Source organism: Cannabis sativa, chromosome 4, assembly GCF_029168945.1.
Source record: "Cannabis sativa cultivar Pink pepper isolate KNU-18-1 chromosome 4, ASM2916894v1, whole genome shotgun sequence".
Classification (NCBI taxonomy): Eukaryota; Viridiplantae; Streptophyta; class Magnoliopsida; order Rosales; family Cannabaceae; genus Cannabis; species Cannabis sativa.
This window is the reverse complement of record NC_083604.1, coordinates 6,802,311-6,824,220: the sequence shown is the minus strand read 5'-3', so window position 1 is coordinate 6,824,220 and position 21,910 is coordinate 6,802,311. Positions and strand designations below refer to the sequence as shown.

General features: G+C 31.9%; 1 non-coding gene across 1 annotated transcript; it reads left to right on the top strand.

Annotated features, from left to right (window-relative positions):
- The first annotated feature begins 21,004 nt into the window (after positions 1 to 21,004).
- Positions 21,005 to 21,111, top strand: LOC133037541 (small nucleolar RNA R71). The gene has a single exon (XR_009687629.1). It is a non-coding gene; the product is annotated as a small nucleolar RNA R71 (small nucleolar RNA).
- Positions 21,112 to 21,910: the final 799 nt, after the last annotated feature.

The window sequence follows — 21,910 nt, the reverse complement described above, 5'->3', positions numbered from 1 at the left end:
TGTGTGAGACTGAGTCATCACTTTCTATTTATAGGCAACTACTAGGTTTAGGTTAGGAATTATTTGGCATTAAAATAATAAAAATATTAATTTGAAAAAGCACATTAAGTGGCCGGCCATGGTGTAGTAATGGGCCTCACTTAATTTTGTAATTTTATCAAATTTTATCTCTATTTTCTCAAAAACGCCAATTTTCCAATTCTAACCTTTTAAATGCCAAAACTAATTATTTAATAACTAAAATAGATTATTAAATAATATTATCATTTAATTTAATTATTAATTAGACATATAAAGTCCATTAATAAATAAATAAACCTAGAATCTCTTTTCTTTACAATTTCACCCCTGCTTAGTGAAAATTCATAAAATTAGACATAGTCTAACTTTAGAATTATAATTGATCAATCACGAATCAATTAATGAGTCTTACAAGCAGAATGTTCTCAACTAGAATGGGGACCATGGATCTATATGCTGAGCTTCCAATAAGTGAACCAAATTTACCAAGTAAATTCCTACTTATTAATTCTTCGTTGAATCTACTCTTAGAACTTAGAATTGCACTCTCAGACTTATATAGAGCATATTGTATGTTCCACGATATCAATATACTATCTCATTTAACCATTGTTATAATCTTATTGTGATTTAAAGATCCTCTATATAGATGATCTACATCGAGATGGGATTTCTTTACCGTTCTCAGCCCTCAATGTATTTTGCCCCTTAAAACACTTAGCTACCTGTAAATGGTGTTTAGTGATCTAATGATTAGTCAGTTAAACAAGAGCTCATCCATTTACTTCTATTTGCTAAGCTCGAAGGGAATCATCACTTGACTTCTATACACCAGTAGAAGCTATAGATTCCATATTTATGTTCAGCACTCCCACTCAATCATACTATCATGTTCCCAAAATATACGTATCACCCTGACCCAAAAGTAGGCTTAACTAATAAATATAAGAACATGAATAGCACTCCTAAGTTGAGCCTAAGCATATCAGGATTTAGATTCTTTTAATCTTAAGATCAACTACTGATATTGACTTAGAAAGATATGTATAGCGGTAAGTTTGTAATATTTTAACTTAGTTGCAATATCGGTCCAGTCCAATGTATACTCCATACATTCGAAACTAGTATACTTTACTAATGTCCTGGAAAGAACATAACACTTACTCCAAGTGTAAGTATACATCATCGCTGATTATCACATCAGTGTAAATCCAATAACACTGATGAAACAGGGACCAAAACTTTTGATTCATATGATCACAATCACATTCTACTGTGTTGACGATACTGTAATTGTGAATAAACATATGATCTGGATTTAACTGATTTTGTGTGTATGAATGTAATAAACATATTAAACATATTAAACCATTAGCATGTAGAATTCATGCAAACATCAATCACTTCAAATTTCTTATGTTGATAACTAATCAGATTGTAAAGAGTTTTATTTAGGGCATAAAACCCAACAAACTCCCACTTGCACTAATATAAAACAAACTGTGCAAATAGGTCAATCTGATGTCTTGATCTTCAGATCAAGTGTAGTATATTTTAATCCACCCAAACTTCTGGAAACTAGTTCATAAATACTCTTATGAAACATCCTTTACTATATGCTTTACTCATCAAGGGATACTGAAATCTTTACTGCTTAAAAGTACATCTGAATTAACAGAAGACATATCTCTCATATTTTAGAATATGTAATTGAGATAATACAGTGTAGACTTTTCTTCAGTGATATAACTTTCTGGGATTTTGAATACACAAAGTTATAATTCTTCTCTGGTAGAGCTTGAATTATTATTCAATAATTCCTCCACCCCCAAAGTAAGCACCATCTCATATAAATCGAAATTAGATGGTGAGATACAAGGACAACTGATACACAGTTCCTTAATATCTAACATATAGATCACTTTCATAAATCTTTCTTAAATATCTTCTAATGTTCCCTATTTGATTACATCTCAGATAGCTCCCACTCAATGGTTAAATAATACTTTTAACCTCTGATTGTTTAGAGAGTTACCTAGTTGTGACTTTTGTATTAGTCTGAAACTTTAAGTTAAGACTAAGTCATCAACATAGCAGACTAGTATTTGAAGTGAAAAATACATGCCAGAGATAAAGTAATCAAAATTAAGATACCATCAAATTTTATGAGGATTAAGAATTCTTGGTTCAAGTCATTCGAATGGACTGAACTAGAGTTCTTTATCTTATTCTCATAATTCTGATAAGCTATACCTATCCGTGTGAATGGTTAGATTTGCTTTTCAGTAGTGTTCTTAAGTACCTATCACAATTATCAACCTAATGAAGATGGGTATAGAACTTTAAAATTCTCCCACTCAATTAAGGTAGTGTGAAACTTTAACAAAGAACTTTCAAAGGTATCAAACTTTTACTTACAATAGTAAAATCGAAATGGAACATACAATCAAGATCAAGAATTTATATTGACAATAGCTGACTCATTATATTACTTCCATGTCTAAACAAGATATGTGTTTCATAGGGAATTGTGGAATGGACTCCACCCCTAAGAATATACATATAGGGTATCTGTGGATAACCTCCACCCCTAAGTATATAGAGATTATGATCCACCCCTAAAGGTTGTAAAGATCATGATTCTCTTAGTGTGATAGAGTTTATGTGGAGTTGAATACTATCCAGAGTTCATTAGATATAAAAGATCGTTGAACTGCATAGTTTTCTTAACTTTTCTCCACCCCTATCAGATCATAAGATCCTTTTATTAAACAAATTCTTAATAATTGTATTAGAATTAACAATTATTGATAAACATAGAAATAATTTCTAGTGTTTATTTAATATAACTCTATGAAGAGTTGTAAATATTATAGAATTTGCATCAATAATAAAAACACTTACACATACAAACATATAAATATAATGTGGTAATTGTTGATGAAGATAAAATAAATGAAGCTCAATCTCATAAGTTGCAATGGTGATTTCGAAAAAAGAATACTTTATTAATAAAAAAAATGTATTGCAACAATATGAGAAAAACAGGGATAAATATTCCAAACTAAAATTTGAAATCTAAATTGTCTTTAAACTAAAGCAATTAATTCAAAAAACAAATTGAAGAGCTTCATCTTCATCTGAACGATTTCACCCTTTGGTCCAGCTTTCTGATCCAACTCAATTGAGTTCAAGTAGCTGGGCCTATCAGAAGAAGAAAACAAATAAACAAAGTTAATCCAGAATCATAAATCCAATTGGATAACAATTCACTAAACTCTTAAAGTTTATAAATGGAAATACCTTGTTTCTTTGCAAGAAGTTTAGGACATTGGGGTTTCCAATGACCTTTCTCATTGCAGTAGAAACACTTTCCTTTAAGTGTAGCATCACCAGAAGGAACAGCCTTTTTATTCTTCATGGCTTTTGTTCGCTTCTTGGTGTTGTTCCACTTCTTCTTCTATTTGGGCTTTGAAGCAGTGGCAACATTTGCTTCAGGTTTCATCGTCCCATTACCATTTCCAGGATTATGAGGTTTACTCCCTTTCTTCTTGGGTCCTCCAATCAAATTTTCATAAGTTTGAAGGTCATTGACTAATTCATGAAAGTCAATTTCCTTCTTATTCATGACATAATTTGATGTATATGGTAGAAATGTTGGAGTCATCTATTCAAGATAAGACTAACTTGAGTAGCACTGTCCATTTCAGCACCATGATCCTGGGCTTCTTGGAAATAACTGGACATGAGGAGAACATGGTCACGCACGTTTTGATGAGGTTCCATCCGTGCATTAATGTACTTCTTAGTCGCGTCAAAGCGTGACTGAAGTGATGCCTTACCGAATAGCTCATTTAACTTCGTCATAACTTCAGCAGCCTTCTCAGTTTTAGAAAACCGAGTTTTGAGGGTGTCAACCATGCTAGAAAGCATAAAGTATAGAGCTTTGTCATTTGCTTTCTGCCAACGCTCATACTTTTCTTTCACAGCTTTTGATGCATTATCCCCAGGCACTTCAGGTGACGGCTCAGTTAAAACAAACAAGGCACTTTCTCCTATGAGAGCAATATTAATGTTCTCATTCCATTTATTAAAGTTAGATCCATTCAGCTTGTTTTCAGTCAACAGTGATAACATGGGATTCATTTTGACAAAATAGAATACTACAAAATAATAGAAATCAACAAATAGAAATTAATAATGGTTTAACACACAAAATCAATTCAGAAATTATAAGCACATAGCAAGTAGGAATGATATGAGAAAATACTTAAAAATTCAATCCTAAATAATTTCCAAGGTTTTCAACAAGGCGATATCGAGTGTCCCGTTTAGGCGAGAGTCAAAGCTACCATCCATTGAATAGAGTTGTCAGCTCATCTAAAATGTTAAACATTCTAGCAACCTTTTATTCGATCAAGATTGGAATCCAGCGTTGTCCCGTTTAGGCGAGAGTCAAGGCTATTCTATCTTATGAGCTTCTACCATTGTTTCGCAATTTGCAAGTCAAATATGGTCGCCACCATTAGGGTGATCTATACCATATAAAACACTTACAAACCACTTATCATGCGAGATTAAACGGTGCGAAATTGCTAATGAACGTTCCTCCATTAGGGAGGATTACTCACTAAAACAAACGCGGTGTAAAACCCACAATGGAGATCGAATATCTTAATAATAATAAAGCTCATTATTTAAAATGTATTTTCTTTATTATTCTAATAAATAAATCTCATTAAATTCTAAATTAAGAATTAAAATTCAAAAATAAGAATTTAATATAATATTTATAAAATTATACTTAGATGGTGATTGAAATAAAATTAATTATTTCCATCTTAGTAATAATCTTAAATATAAATATTAAGGAAATTAATTTAAGTTGAATTAAATAAATAATTAGCAACTTAAAAATTTCCTTTGAGAATATATTTATTGAGTTCGAAAATTTAAAGTATATAAAAATACAATTTTCGAAAATAATAAAAAATAGAAAAGAAATACTTCAAGCAAAAATATCACCTACCTAGATATTCTTTTGACTAGTTAATTCAATTTCTAATAATATATATATATATTTTAAATTCATTTATTTTAAATTAATCAATTAAATGAAAAAATCATTGATTGTAGTTGGTCCAAGAATTAATTAAAATAAATAATTAATTTACAACTCAATCTATTTTTCAAAATAAAAAAAAATTCGAAAATATTGCATAAATAAAATGCAAATTTCGAAATTGATTAATAAAATAAAGAAAAATATATGTATATATATATATTGAAAATTATTTAAATTTAAGTTGAAAAATTAAATTTCAACCTAAAAATAATTTTCTATTTAATTAAGTGTCATGAAAAATCAATAAATATTTAAGTATCATGATGAAAATCAACTTAGATATTTAGATTTTTCAAGTTAATTAAATGTATTAAATTCAAGAAATAAATAATTAAGTGTAGAGAAGGCTTAATTATTAATTTCTATTTAACACTAGGAAAAATATATTTAATAAAATTATACCAAAATTAATTATTTAAATAATTAATTTCACAAAGTATAATATTTTCCTATTTAAATATTAGAAATAATAAGTAGTTTAGAAATTACTATCTAGAAAATATCTTATTTGACTAAGTATCTTTTCAAAAATTTGAAAAATATCTAATTTAAGTTAGATAGAAAAAAATCTAAAACTTAAATAATTTCAAATTTTGATTTAATTAAATATCAAAATTAAGTTGTAACCACTTAATTTGAAGATATCTTTTTAAAGTTAATATTTGAAAAGATATTAACCAAAAAATATCTAAAATATTCCATTTTAAGTTAATATTTGAAAAGATATTAACTTAAAAAATATCTTAAGAATCTTTAATAACTAATACCTAGGATTCCTCAACTTGATTTAAAATTTAAATCAAATATTCAAATTTAAGTTAGATAATAAAAATCAGTTGTTACAACTAATTTATAACTTAAATATGAATATTTAATTAAATAAGCTCCAGAAAGACTCTTAGTTAGTTAAAATTCTATATTTAATTAAATACAAGAAAAATACAAATAGTTTGTCTAGAAATAATATCTAAAACTAAAAGTGTTTTTCTTAAAATTAACTTTAAAATATTAAAATGAAAAAAAAAATTCATATATTTTAAAAGTTAATTATGTTGCTAATTCAATTTTATTAGGTCAAACTAATATAATTAACCTAGTACAGTTATTTAAATCAGGCAAATGGGCCTTCACAATTGGGGTAGTTCATGTGAGGGGGTGTTGGGTTCAGTATGTCGTACCCACTTCTATGGCTCCCAACTCTCACACAAGGCCCAAAAGAGAGGAATTTAACCTTAAAATAAATAACTGTTATTAATTGAATAGGTCCAATAACTAGATGGACCTAAATAAAATCTATCATGGTGTGACATTTTATTTAGCAACAACCTATATGCATCTATATTAAAACAAAATAAACATATAGGCTCACACAGGCACACTTTGGATGGATCCTATCATGTTGCTAGGTCATACACAGATGAAAGAAGATTGTAAAATTTACCTGTTACAAATTATTAACTTGACCAAGGGAGCCATCAGATCATTAGATCTGGCAAAAAGTAACCATGGCTATTTGCAATCAAGTAATAATATGTTTTAAAAAACTTACACACAAGTTAAAACCATATACTCCTGCAAAAAGGTTAGCTGGATAGTTGGAAGTAAGAATTATTTAATTTTAAATAAATAATTTCGAAAAATAAATAATTAAAAAAATATATTTAATTAATTTCGAAAATAAAATAAAATTAAATTTAAATTTCGAAATTATTTAAAAAATAAATATTTAAAATTAAACCTACTATTTTGAAAAATTAGGTTTCAACCAACCTAAATATCATTTCAAAATTTGCTAACTACTTTTAAAAATTAAATGTTATTTTAAAAATAAAAATTAAATAAAAATTAGAAAAGATAAATTAAATATCTTTTCAGATTTTAAATTTAATTTAAATAAATAAAATAACAAAAATTAAAAGTTAGCAAAATATCTTACATCTATTTAAAATTACATGATTATAAATATCTTATTTTAAATTTAAATAAGGTCAAAATATCTAAAAAAGATTTAATTTTAAAAAAAATATATATATAAAATCTGACCTTTAAATTTAAAAATAAGATAAGATATAATCAAATTTAAAAATAAGATAGATTTTTAAGCAAGAAGATAGATACTAATTCTATTCAAATTCAAATTACATTAATATCTTGAATTAAATTTAAAAAATATTAAATTAATTCAAAATTATAATTAGAATTGAATTAGGAATAGTAATAGTATATATACAAAACTATACAAAAAATCGAAAGTTAATTCCATGAAAAAGCATGAAAAATCGAAGAAAAACGAAAAAAATTGTGAACTGTACGGACAGATTCGCGATCGCAGGAAAATTTCAACACAGCCCCGATTTTTTCAAATCTTCAAAAATTCATAACTAATTCAAATAAAATCGAAATTGAGTTCTGTAAAAGGCTAACTTGCTTAATTTTTTCCATACTATCCAATAAAAATAATTCCAGAAACAAAATCGCAATTATTTTTCACGAAAATTTACAAACATCAATCAATCATCAAATAACACTCAATACAACATGATTCCATCCAAAAACAAACAAACAATCGTTTTAAAGTCCAAATTTCATGTAAGTAAATCAATTACCATGGCTCTAAGGCCAGTTGTTGGAAATTATTTTACCAGGATCTTAGATCTACTCACAAGTATGTTGTTTAAACACCCTAAATATGAACTTTCTAAAACGATAAATTAAACACATATAAAGTTAAGAAAACCTTACATTGATGCAGCGGAATTAATGTCTCCTTCCACTCAGATCTCTAACCCTTGAATCCTTTCTGTAGCAGAGTATAATCAAGATCTGAGCCCGAATGTCCTTCTTCTTCAAGTTTGATCCTTCATAGTCTTCCAATCTATGATTGAGTTACTGCTTGCTGTGTGTGGGCACTTACTCTTTCACTAGGGTCGAAAAAGATGAAGGAGAAAAGAGAATAGGGATTTCGGCCAGGTATAGAAAGTGGGGAAGACTCAGTTTTCTGAAGAGAGAAATTTCTGTCAAAAAGGCTTGTGAAAAAGTTGTCAAAAGCATTGTGTGAGACTGAGCCATCACTTTCTATTTATAGGCAACTACTAGGTTTAGGTTAGGAATTATTTGGCATTAAAATAATAAAAATATTAATTTGAAAAAGCACATTAAGTGGCCGGCCATGGTGTAGTAATGGGCCTCACTTAATTTTGTAATTTTATCAAATTTTATCTCTATTTTCTCAAAAACGCCAATTTTCCAATTCTAACCTTTTAAATGCCAAAACTAATTATTTAATAACTAAAATAGATTATTAAATAATATTATCATTTAATTTAATTATTAATTAGACATATAAAGTCCATTAATAAATAAATAAACCTAGAATCTCTTTTCTTTACAATTTCACCCCTGCTTAGTGAAAATTCATAAAATTAGACATAGTCTAACTTTAGAATTATAATTGATCAATCACGAATCAATTAATGAGTCTTACAAGCAGAATGTTCTCAACTAGAATGGGGACCATGGATCTATATGCTGAGCTTCCAATAAGTGAACCAAATTTACCAAGTAAATTCCTACTTATTAATTCTTCGTTGAATCAACTCTTAGAACTTAGAATTGCACTCTCAGACTTATATAGAGCATATTGTATGTTCCACGATATCAATATACTATCTCATTTAACCATTGTTATAATCTTATTGTGATTTAAAGATCCTCTATATAGATGATCTACATCGAGATGGGATTTCTTTACCGTTCTCAGCCCTCAATGTATTTTGCCCCTTAAAACACTTAGCTACCTGTAAATGGTGTTTAGTGATCTAATGATTAGTCAGTTAAACAAGAGCTCATCCATTTACTTCTATTTGCTAAGCTCGAAGGGAATCATCACTTGACTTCTATACACCAGTAGAAGCTATAGATTCCATATTTATGTTCAGCACTCCCACTCAATCATACTATCATGTTCCCAAAATATACGTATCACCCTGACCCAAAAGTAGGCTTAACTAATAAATATAAGAACATGAATAGCACTCCTGAGTTGAGCCTAAGCATATCAGGATTTAGATTCTTTTAATCTTAAGATCAACTACTAATATTGACTTGGAAAGATATGTATAACGGTAAGTTTGTAATATTTTAACTTAGTTGCAATATCGGTCCAGTCCAATGTATACTCCATACATTCGAAACTAGTATACTTTACTAATGTCTTGGAAAGAACATAACACTTACTCCAAGTGTAAGTATACATCATCGTTGATTATCACATCAGTGTAAATCCAATAACACTGATGAAACAGGGACCAAAACTTTTGATTCATATGATCACAATCACATTCCACTGTGTTGACGATACTGTAATTGTGAATAAACATATGATCTGGATTTAACTGATTTTGTGTGTATGAATGTAATAAACATATTAAACATATTAAACCATTAGCATGTAGAATTCATGCAAACATCAATCACTTCAAATTTCTTATGTTGATAACTAATCAGATTGTAAAGAGTTTTATTTAGGGCATAAAACCCAACAATGGAGCAATAGAAACAATTGCATATTCAACAATTTCTCAAACACAGCTGTAAAGATCACGAAGGACATCAAAAATATAGTATATCTTAGACTTCAAATAGCAAAGAAAGGTAGTTTAAAAGACTATGAAAAAAGATACATAGAGAGATTGTATATGTAACGCAGTTTTTTCCCCTTGGCTTGGGCTGTTTTGTTGTAATTTATTTGTGATTAATGAAGTTTGTTCTTTCTTGATCAAAAAGTCAAATTTGATTCTCATAATTTAGTATATTTACTTTGATATGGTATTAAGGGCCAGTTTGGCACAGTTGTGCTTTGGGAAAAAACATCTGGAGTTGTGTTGTAGGGAAAAGCAGCTGTAGCAGAACTGTAGAAAAAAGCTGAGCTGAGTGTGGTAAATTAAAAATTTTTAAGTGTTGCAAATTGTTAAGATAATAATAATAATAATAATAATAATACTTTAATCTATTTCATTAAAATCACAAATTAATATATAAATATAAAAAATATGTTATATAAAATTTGTATTTTCTATATATTTTTAATTAATTTTTTTATGGTATAAATTTATATGAATTTGAAAAAAATAATTTTTAATATTATTAAATTATATATTTTCTCAATTGTAAAAAAATTGTAATTTATAAGAAACTTAGGTTGATATTGTTTGTTAATAATAAAAATATAAATACAAATATAAAATATTTCTTAAAACAAAATAAAAAATTTAAAATTTAAATATTATTTATTTTAAATATTTTTTCCTTCAAAAAAATATTTTTATTTTTTTGTAATATATAATAATAACTAAATAAATTATTAGTAAAAAATAATTTATTATAGTCTTTTAATCAAAACAGTTTTTTTTAAAACTTGGGTTGTACCAGCTTTAGCTTTTAGCTGTAGCTTTTCTATAAATTCTTCAATAAGTTGTTTTTTAACTACTTACCAAACACATTTTTGTCACAAGTTTTTTGAGAAGTAGCCTTTAGCTTTTCCAAAAGCTGTGCCAAACTAGCACTAAATTTAATTTTATTTATGGTGTTTACTTATATATTTTAGTTATAACATATAACATATTTGATGGTAACAACACCAAGATTCTTGAGTAAAATCTGCAAAACAACTAATGTTATGAACAACAAATCAACAAACACTTCATCAACTCAACGAACAAGAACAACAAATAACAAGTAGAAGAACACCAGTTTTTATCCTGGTTCTGGTCCTCGAGATCAAACATGATCCCTGGCCATACTCCAGCTGAGAAACATCATCAAGCTTTCATTAATGGAGAATAAGAGAGGTTACAAACACCAATGGCAGAGCACACAACACTCTGAACTTGAGAATTACACACACAGAGAACAGTCACAGTTCTCACACCCAACCCCGAGTACACCTTCAAGCTCTAGCACCATTCTCTCATTCACTCTCTCTCCCTCCGATTCTCTCTCTCAAAGAAGTGAAAAAGAAAGATATTTATAGGCATAGTTTACAACTGAAAATAGGAGCAAGGAACGTCTCCTAATGCCCGAAGTAATTAACTTTCAGAGTTAGTTAAAATTAGTTAAGTTAGTTGTAGGCTAGTTTAGAGTATCAACTTCCACAAATTCTACCTTGATTCTCAAAAGTAGACTACATGCTCCCTTTTCACATAAGCCTTGATGATGTTATTCTCAAGAATTTCAGCAAGTACCAATATTCAACAAGCTAAGACAATGTATCAACTTGCTGAAAGTGAGAACCTTTGTTCTCATGTCTGCAGGGTTATCACTTGTGTGCACCTTTTACAAATCTAATACCCTGTGTTTACTCTTCTCATGGTATACATGATTCTTACACAAGTGAATTAATGAAAGAATATCAGAATACACTGTTCCCTTGTCCTTGAGCAGCTATAATTCTTGTAGGATTCCCTGTAGCCAGATTGCTTCTTTGAAAGCCTCAGTGGTGGCCATGAATTCTAATTCTGTTGTTGAAAGTGCCACCACTTGTTGTTGTTGAGATTTCCAACAGATGCAACTCTTATTGATCATGAACACACATGATGTTGGGATTTTATGCCCTAAATAAAACTCATTTCAATATAATCTAATTTGTTATCAATAAAAGATTAGAAGTCATTTAAGTTTACAAGTATTATTCATGTTTAGGGTTAGTAATACAATTTCTGTTAAATCCAGAATATATAGTTATTCACAATTACAATTACAATGATGTTAACACAGTAGAACGTAATTGTGATTAGATGTTTCAAAAGTTTATGTCCCATGATTCATTAGTGCACTGGATTCATACTAATGTGATAGTCAGCGATAAAGTTTACTTACACCTTGGATAAATGCTATATTCTTTCCAAGACATTAGCAAAGTATGCTAGTATCGGATGTATGGAGTATCCATTGGATTGGGACCGATATTGATCTTGGTAAAGATATTATAATCTTATCGTTGTATCTTTCTAAGTCAATATCACTGGTTGATCTTAGATCAAAAGATCTTAATGCTGATATGGTTAGGTTCGATCTTAAAAGTGTTATTTATGTTCTTAGAGTTGTTCGTTGAAGCTTGTACGACTCAACACATACATATTAGAAACATGATAGTACAATTGAGTGGGAGCGCTAATCATAGATATAGAATCTATAACTTCTATCTGGACATAGAAGTGAAATGATGATTTCCTTTGAGCTTGGCTTAATAGAGATAAATGGAAAAACTCTTATTTTAGTAATTATATTAGTTTACTAAAATATTATTCATAGGAAGCTGAGTGTTTTAAGGATAAAATACATTAAGGGGTGGAACAGTAAATTTATCCCTACTCGATGTAAATCATCTATAGAGGATCTTTAATTATTGGGATTATAATGATGGATAATTTCATAGCGTATCTATATCGTGGAACATATAGAGTGCTCTATATAATTAAGAGTGCAACTTTGAATCTATAGTGGCACAAGGAGGAATTAATAAGTTAAGGAATTTACTTGGTAAATTCTAGACCTGCTTATTGGAAGCTTAATTATATAGGCTCATGATCCCCACACTAGTTGAGATAATACTGCTTGTAAGACTCAGTTAATTGATTTTAATTAATCAATTATAATTTTAAAATTAGACTATATCTTATTTATGAATTTTTACTAAGCAAGTGCTTAATTGTGAAGAAAAGAGGTTTTAAGGTTTATTTGTTGATTAAGAGAATTTGTTAAGTCTAATTAATAAATAAGTTAAATGGAAATTTTATTTGATAATTAATTTTAATTATTAAATAAATAGTTTTGAAATTTAAATGATTGCAATTGGAAAATATAACATTTGTGAAAGAAAAGATACATTGTTGAATAAAATGACAAAAATCTAACTATTGGGGCCCATCTTATGGTCGGCCACTTAAGGTATTTTTAGCCAATTATTTATCATTTTTTTTAATGTCATATAGTTTAAATCTAATCTAGGAGAAATCCTATAAAAGAAATAAGATGATTCTTATTCTATCCAACCCAACTTAAGTTTACCTAGTTTTCATTCTCTGTCAGACAACTAGAAAAACTTGAGAACCTCCTTTATAGAATTTGAATATCCTCCTTTTCTTCTTCATATTTTCGAGCCTAATAGTGAAAGAGTACATGCCCAACCATAGCAAGTTTAGAACTCAATCATAGTGTGTAAGACTGTGAAAAATCTAACACTTGAAGGAGAATCGGGCTCAGATCTTGATAATACTCTGCAACAGAAAGGAACAAGGGTTAGAGATCTGACTGGAAGGAGACATATTATTCTGCTGCAATCAATGTATGACTTCTTGAAACTTTACATGTGTTTAAATTCTATTGTGTTAGAGAATTCATATTTAGGATGTTAAACAACATACTTGTTAGTACATCTAGATCTTGGTAAAATAATCCCTAACATATGTTGTAGTAGATCTTCTAATGTCCCTGTTTGATGCATACTCTGCATTGACATAGCCTTCTAATCTCAAATTTGATGAGTCCCTTTGGTAGATTAAGCCATACTTTATTGTTCATTTCAAGTATCCCCTGGATTTGCCATAAATCAGCTCAATACACTTAGGGAGTGATGACCATGATATACATAAGGCAGCGAGCAACCATTGCATATGGTAATCCCCTTTATGTATTCTCTCTCTGCTTCAGACTTTGGACACTGCTCATTAGACAACTTAAAGTGCCCAACTAGAGGTACAATTGTTGTCTTAGATGACTCCAAGTTGAACTTCTTGATCACTTTTTCTATGTAGCTCTTCTGAGTTAGAATCATTTTTTCCTTCTTGTTTTTTCCGTATAACTTCAATACCAAGAATCTTCTTGACAACTCCAAAGTCCTTCATTTTAAATTCAGAACTAAGTTTATCCTTAATTATTTGAATTTCTATCTTGTCTTTGTTGATGATCATCATATCATCAACATAGAGCAGTAGGTACACTACCTTATGTGTCCCTAATCCCTTGTAGTATAAACAAGAGTCAAATTTTGATCTTGAGAATCCAATACTTTGAACAAACATGTTGAGCCTGTGATTCCATTGCCTAGGTGATTGCTTCAACCCATATAGTGACCTTTTTAACAAACATACCATATCAGTCTTCCCATTTTTCTCCTGAAAAATAGGTGGTTGCTCCATGAAGATTTCCTCATCTAGAAAACCATTTAGGAAAGCAATTTTGACATTTAACTGCTCAAGTCATAGTGTGCTGCAATGGCAAACATCATCCCAATGGTTTTGTATTTCATCACAGACGAGAAAATATCTGTGTAATCTACTCCTTCAACCTGTATGAATCCATTTGCTACCAACCTAACTTTGTACCTAGGTGGCTCACCTTCTGTCATTCCCTTTTTCTCCTTAAACAACCATATGCAAGAGAAAACCTTCTTTCCTTGTGGCCTTGGAACCAAAATCCAAGTTTTGTTCTTCTTCAGGGATTGCATTTCTTCTCCCATTGTAGCTAGCCAATTCCTCTTTGATTTGCTTGCAAAAGATTCCTTTTAAGTGGTTGGTTCTAGATCACTTTCAGATTGTACAACTACCAAAGCATATGCTATCAGATTTGCCTCAGCATATCTGCTTGGGGGTTTTATTTCTCTTCTAGTTCTATCCCGAGCGAGTTGGTAGTTGGTCAAATCTGGTTGATTTTCTTGACCAACTTCCTGAGTGTCCACCTCACAAGCACCTTGAGCATATTCCTCTATAGTAGCCTGTGTTTCCACCTCAGTGTCTGTCTCTTTTGCTAGTCTGTGTGGTAATTCAACTGGGACTTCTATTCTGTCAAAATTGATTTCGTGATCAGCCAAATCATCTCTATTAGTACCTGGAACATCAGAGTCTTTACCTTTCTTGGTTGTCAAGTGCATGAAATTATGCTCATTGAAAATTACATCTCTAGATATGACAATCTTAGGCTTTCCATTTTCAATTTGACACAACCTATATCCCTTAACACCTTTAGGATATCAAGGAAAGAAATATTTGGTGGCCCTAGGATCTTATTTATCGAGCTTTTGATGAGCATAGTGTTGGAAATTATTTTACCAGGATCTTAGATCTACTCACAAGTATGTTGATTAACACCCTATATATGAACTTTCTAAAACGATGAAATAAACACATATAAAGTTTAAGAAACCTTACATTGGGTGCAGCAAAATTAAATGACTCATTCCGTTCAGATCTCTAACCCTTGTATCCTTTTTGTCGTAGAGTATTATCAAGATCTAAACCTGGATCTCTTTCTCTGAATCTTTGATGCTGAAACTCCTTTTGCTGATGATCTTTCTTCACGATCTTCCTCACTATGATTGAGGTATTGCTTGCTGTGTGTGGGCACTACTCTAATCACTAAGGGGTTTCGAAATATGAAGGAAGAAGAGAGAGAGAGAGAGAGAGAGAGAGAGAGAGAGAGAGAGAGAGAGAGAGAGAGAGAGAGAGAGAGAGAGTGGCGGCCAAGGTAGAGAGAGAGGCTCAGGTTTTTTTTGAATGAAAAGTGTGTTATTTTTCTGAAGCCTTCACTACCTATTTATAGCATTCCACTAGGGTTAGGTTTGAATTATTTGGCATTAAAATAATGAAAATATCAGAGGATTATAGCTATAAAAGTGGCCGGCCAAGGCTTATTGGATTTGGGCCTCACTTTTTGCAATTTTGCAGTTTTATCACTTTTGTATCTGATTTTCTCAAAAATACCAATTTTCTAATTCAACCATTTAAATGCCAATTCTAACTATTTAATAACTATAAATAATTATTAAATAATATTGTCATTTATCATATTTATTAATTGAACCATACAAAGTATCATAATTAACAAATATGCCCCTAACAACTCTTTCTTTACAATTTCGCCCTTACTTAGTGAAAATTTCACAAATAGACGTAGTCTAATTTGAGAATTATAATTGATTAATCAAAACCAATTACATGAGTCTTACAAACAATATTACCTCAACTAGTGCGGGGACCATGGGTCTATATAGCCGAGCTTCCAATAAGTAGATCAAGAATTTATCACTAAAATTCACTAACTTATTAATTCTTCGTTGAATCCACGCATAGAACTTAGAATTGCACTCTCAGTATATAGAATGCTCTATATGTTCCACCATATAGACACATCATTAGTTATCCATTGTTATAATCCTAATTTGATCAATGATCCTCTATATGAATGATCTACACTGTAAAGGGATTAGATTACCGTAACACCCTACTATGTATTTTATCCTTAAAACACTTAACCCCGTATAAATGATATTTCAGCTTATGTGAAATGAGTACTCCACCATTTATGTTCATTTGGTCAAGCTCAAAGGAGATCATCCTTTGCTTACTATTCGCCATATAGAAGCTATAGATTCCATGTTTATGTTAGCGCTCCCACTCAATTGCACTACCGTGTTCCCAAAATGTACGTATCACCCTGACCTAAAAGTAGGCTTAACTAACAAATCAAAGAACACGAATAGCCTTTCAAGATTGAGCCTAATCATAACAGGATTAAGAACATTTGATCTAGGATCAACTTGGCGATATTGAGTTGAATAGATTTTATGGTAAGTTTAATTAAATCTAAGTCAAAGTTCAATATCGGTCCCTTCCGATGCATACTCCATGCATCCAACCCGAGCTTTATGTTGCTATATTTTATTAATACTACGCAAGTATACGCAATCAAGTAGTAAATCTCACACAGGTGAGGTCGATCCCACAGGGAATTGGATTAAATACCACTAAACTATACTTATAATTCTATCTGGCGGATCAAAAGTAATTATGATTTAAAAATAGTAAAGTATGAAAGTAATTCAGAAAACTTAATAACACAATTGAAAGTTGAGCAAGATGAGATAATAGGGAGGAGAATCCTGTTGTTGTTTACCCAAATCGTTAATGCTTAATTACTATCCTATTCTTGAAGTGAATGACAGATTATGAAATAACCTAGCTCCTTTCAGATCTTCTAGATTCTAAATCACATGTTATCTAATTAATTCCTTAATTAAACCAACATGAAATCAGCATTAAGTAATAATCTACTCGTCACATAAGTCATGTGAATACTTTCGTTTCACATAGAACATCGATTATCTTAATTTTAGCATTCTCAATTCTCACTTTTCAGATTTTGAATTGAGATCATAGAACATGCACAAGGTGATCAATCTTAAACATGAAATTAAACACAAATTAAGATAATTTCACAAACAAGAATGGAGGAATGGCAATTAAACATTAACTAGGCAAAACATTAATCAACAATCATCATCCTCCCTAAATGGGAAATTTAGTTCAGAAATAAATCCATAACCATTCCTATGACAATATTCAACATAAATAAATTAAAGAGGAATAGAGAAAGAAACTGTTGGTGGATGAATTCTGGGTCTTCACTTTGATTTTCTCTGCTCTTCCTGCCTCTTTCTGCTGTGTTTTAGGGTTCCAAATCGCCTCCTTGACTTCCAATCGCAGTTTTCTATTTATAATTGAAATTTAGGGTTCGATGGACGAAAATGCCCCTGGTCCGTACGGGATCTCGCCGCGGCCAAGCTTCCTCTCGCCGCGGCTAGAAATCGCCAAATTTGGGTGCTCTCTGTATCTCGTAACTCGTCGCGGCGAGCCTCTTCATCGCCGCGGCGACTGACGCCTTGCTAAACTTCGAGATCTAGCCGCGGCCAAGTTGTGTTTAGCCGCGGCCAGATATGCACAATTGCTCAAAAATTGAGTTTTCTTCGGCTCAGCACGTCTTTTAACGAATTTCTGCACCCGAGACCTCTTTTATTCCAAAGAACCTGAAAACATAGAAAACAAGCGTAATTCCGTCCCAACACAGCTAAAAACGCACATAAATTGGATCCAAAACATAGGCTAAAAATAGCCTAACAAACTCCCCCAAACTGACTCTTTACTCGTCCCCGAGTAAACTAAGACTAAACTAAAAACAAACTGACAATGATAGCTAAACTTTCCGACAATTTAACTGTTACCATCACCTGCACAACTTCAATCCATCAATAACCAGAGTTTCAACTTGCCAACTCTAAGAACTAAGTTGAATGTGCAATTTACAAGTAAGTAATTCATACAAACATAAAACATCTCAATTGCCATTGATATCACAACTGTTCTAAACTTTCCAACATCCCACTAACACATGATCAATAAGTTTGAATGACATACCTCTCTCCACTAATGTTGACAAATTTCTATTTGGAATCAATAGGTCTTTTTCGGTTAACATTGCATGGCTTAGGTACATGGGTAGGTGAGAAGTCATTTAGGCTACACTATACCATAAGCACTATTAACCAAGCAAGCCTAGACATTTATTTTGCTTTCTTTCCATATATCCCAAAAACAGAAATAAGAGATTGCAATTTTTCTTATGTGTGTACCTCATAATTTTCTTAACTTTTTCATAGGCACAACACACAATATTATTTTTTTTTTCTCAATCTCTCATTCCTACACTTTATTTTTCCACTTACATCACTTATCCCCCCAAACTTGCTTCAAGGCTCATGGCATAATAAGGTATGTTCAGGGTGAAAAGAGTTTAAGATACAAATTCAGCTCAGTTAAGTGGTGAAAAAAAATTTTAAAACAGGCTAAGGCTCAACTTTGGGTATACTATGGTAAATATTTCTAGGTAGGCTTGAAAGGCTCAATCGTTCCAAAGAAAACTTGCCTAAATCACTTTCCAAACAAAAAATATCAAGGATTTCGCTTCAAGAGAGTATGTCATACAAATTCTATTCCATGTACAATCAATCATTCCACAAACCAAATAGAACAGATGTGATACGTGAGAATAGCAAATGTTTTAAATCTACATGAATCACTTCCTAGCACACATTCATCTTAATTCAAACAGTTGCAAGTTAAGCACACAGTTATGTTTTAATCCATTGCACAAGTGAATAACAACAATTCAATCAATCTTTCAATTTAGCTATCACACAAGACTAAAAAAACTAAAACAAACTAAACTAAAACAAATAAACGCGAAAAAAATTTAAGTTTCTCCCCTCAAACTAAAATGACATTGTCCCCAATGTGTGAAAATAAACCAGGGTGAGAGAAACTTACCTGAGCCCCATCAGAAGGGATCAAGTCCACCCTTTGCATTCAAAAGAGCCCTCGCACTAAATGAAGAAAATTTACCACCAATAGTGTTGATTTCAGAGTTTTGCACAAGAGTAAGCTCACCTTCAGAACTACCACACATCAATCTTTTCCAACGACGCTGAATCGTTCGAAGTCGCTCTTTAGGCTTTGCTTTCTTCTTATCAGTTTTAACAAAAGAACCCTTCACCACCTCAATCTTGCAACAGGTAGGAATGTCAGTTGGGGCAAAAACATTAAAATTGACCTCTTCATCTTGGACTCGCAACTTTAACTCCCCCTTTTGAACATCTATTAATGCTCGACCCGTGGCCAAGAATGGTCTTCCCAAAATAATGGGAATAGTTGAATCTTCCTCCATATCAAGAATTAAGAAATCAGCAGGGAAGATAAACTTACCAACCTTCACCAGTACATCTTCAATTATGCCACGAGGATGAGTTAGAGAACGATCCGCTAGTTGTAGAGTCACCGTTGTGGGCTTTGCTTTTCCCAATCCTAGCCTTTTGAAGACGTACAACGGCATTAGATTAATGCTTGCTCCCGCATCACATAGAGCTTTAGTTTCCACTTTGAACCCCCTATAGAGCATGGAATATTGAAACTACCGGATCTTTAAGCTTGGGCGGTAGTTTCTTTTGCAAAATGGCGCTACACTCCTCGGCTAATGCCACTCGTTTCATAGTCCTCCATTTTTCGCTTCTTAGACAATATCTCCTTCATGAACTTCACATAACGGGGCATTTGTTCCAAGGCTTCAGCAAAAGGAATGTTGATGTGTAGTCTTTTGAAGACCTCTAGAAATTTTGTAAACTGCTTGTCTAGATTGGTCTTTCGGAGTCTCCCCGAGGATAAGGTATCTTCACATGATGATCAATACCGATTGGTGGAGACTTGTTGTGGTGGTGCAGGGGCTATCGGTAGTTTTCTTTTCTATTGATGTTGGAGTTGGTGCCGATTGATCTTTAACTTCTTCATTGAATGGTTGTACCACATCGTGCCCATCATAATTCTTTCCCACTCCTCAAGGAAATTGCTTTACATTGCTCTTTTCCTTTCGCCTCACTAGTGCTAGCTGAATTTCCTTGAGCTTGGTTTGCCACTTGAGTAGCCAATTGTTCCATTTGAGTTTCTAGAGTTTTAATAGAGGCTCTAGTTTCCATCATGAATTGGAGCAATAAATCAGCTTGGATGTTCGAGCCACTAGGACTTTGTTGTTGGTTTTGTTGGGGCTGATTTCTCTGCTGGTAGAACCCCTGTTGGTTGTGCCCATAATTATTATTTTGGGAGTAGTTCCCAATGGCTTTTGCTTGATCCATTGGCAAATTATCCACATCTGCCTGACACTCTGAAAAGTGATGGTTGCCTCCACATATCTCACAAATAACTTGGGCTTGTTTAGCTTGCCCTGCAATGATTTTAGTCAATGCCTCAACCTGAGCTGTTAACTTTGTGATGGCATCAACCTCTAGCACACCAGCTACTTTCTTAGTTTGACTCCTTTCAGTTGGCCACTGCTGATTATTTAGAGCCATCTCCTCTAATAGATCGTAAGCCTCATTAGCACTCTTTCTCATAAAAGCTCCACCAATTTGCATCTATTAAAGTTCTAGTATTACTAACCAAATTTCCGTTATAAAAGTTGTGAACCAGCATCCACTTCTCTATACCATGATGAGGGCATTTTCTGATTAGATCTTTAAACCTCTCCCAAGCCTCATGGAGAGATTCATTATCTTGCTGACAGAAGTTGTTTATTTCTCCTCGCAGCTTTGCAGACTTTGCTGGAGGGAAGAATTTAGACAGAAATTTTGTTGCTAAGTCTGTCCATGTTGCTATAGAATTTGGTGGCAAGGAGATCAACCAACTCTTGGCTCGCTCTCTCAGTGAGAATGGAAACAATCTCAGTCGAATGGCATCATCGCTAACTCCATTAACCTTAAAAGTTTCACAAAGTTCCATGAAGTTAGAGAGATGCAAATTAGGATCTTCAGAAGGGAGACCACCAAACTGAACTGAAGACTGCACCATTTGAAGGATGGCAGGCTTAATCTCGAAATTGTTTGCATCCACTGCCGGTGGCCTGATACATGACTGCACTCCCGTCAGAGTAGGGAGAATGTAATCTCTCAAGCTACGGCCATTAGCTTGATCTTCCACGGCACCTCCATTATTACCGTTATTACCCCCATTGTTTCCAGCATTATTGTTCACATTGGCAGCCATGATCTCTGATGTTTCGGCGATTCTTTGAAACTCTTTCTTGCCTCTTGTTCTTTCGATTCCTCCTGCAAGTTTTCTCGATTTCAGGATCAACTGGTAATATGACTGTTTTTCCTTGACGGCGCATGCACTTAGGATTCCTGAAATAGATCAAAAAAATTATTGCAAGAAAAAGGTTAGAAAAATCAGCAAGAGAAAATATACCAAAGTAGAAGTTAGTATAATTTTTATGTAATATTAATCTTTAACAATTCCCCGGCAACGGCGCCAAAAACTTGTTGCTATATTTTATTAATACTACGCAAGTATACGCAATCAAGTAGTAAATCTCACACAGGTGAGGTCGATC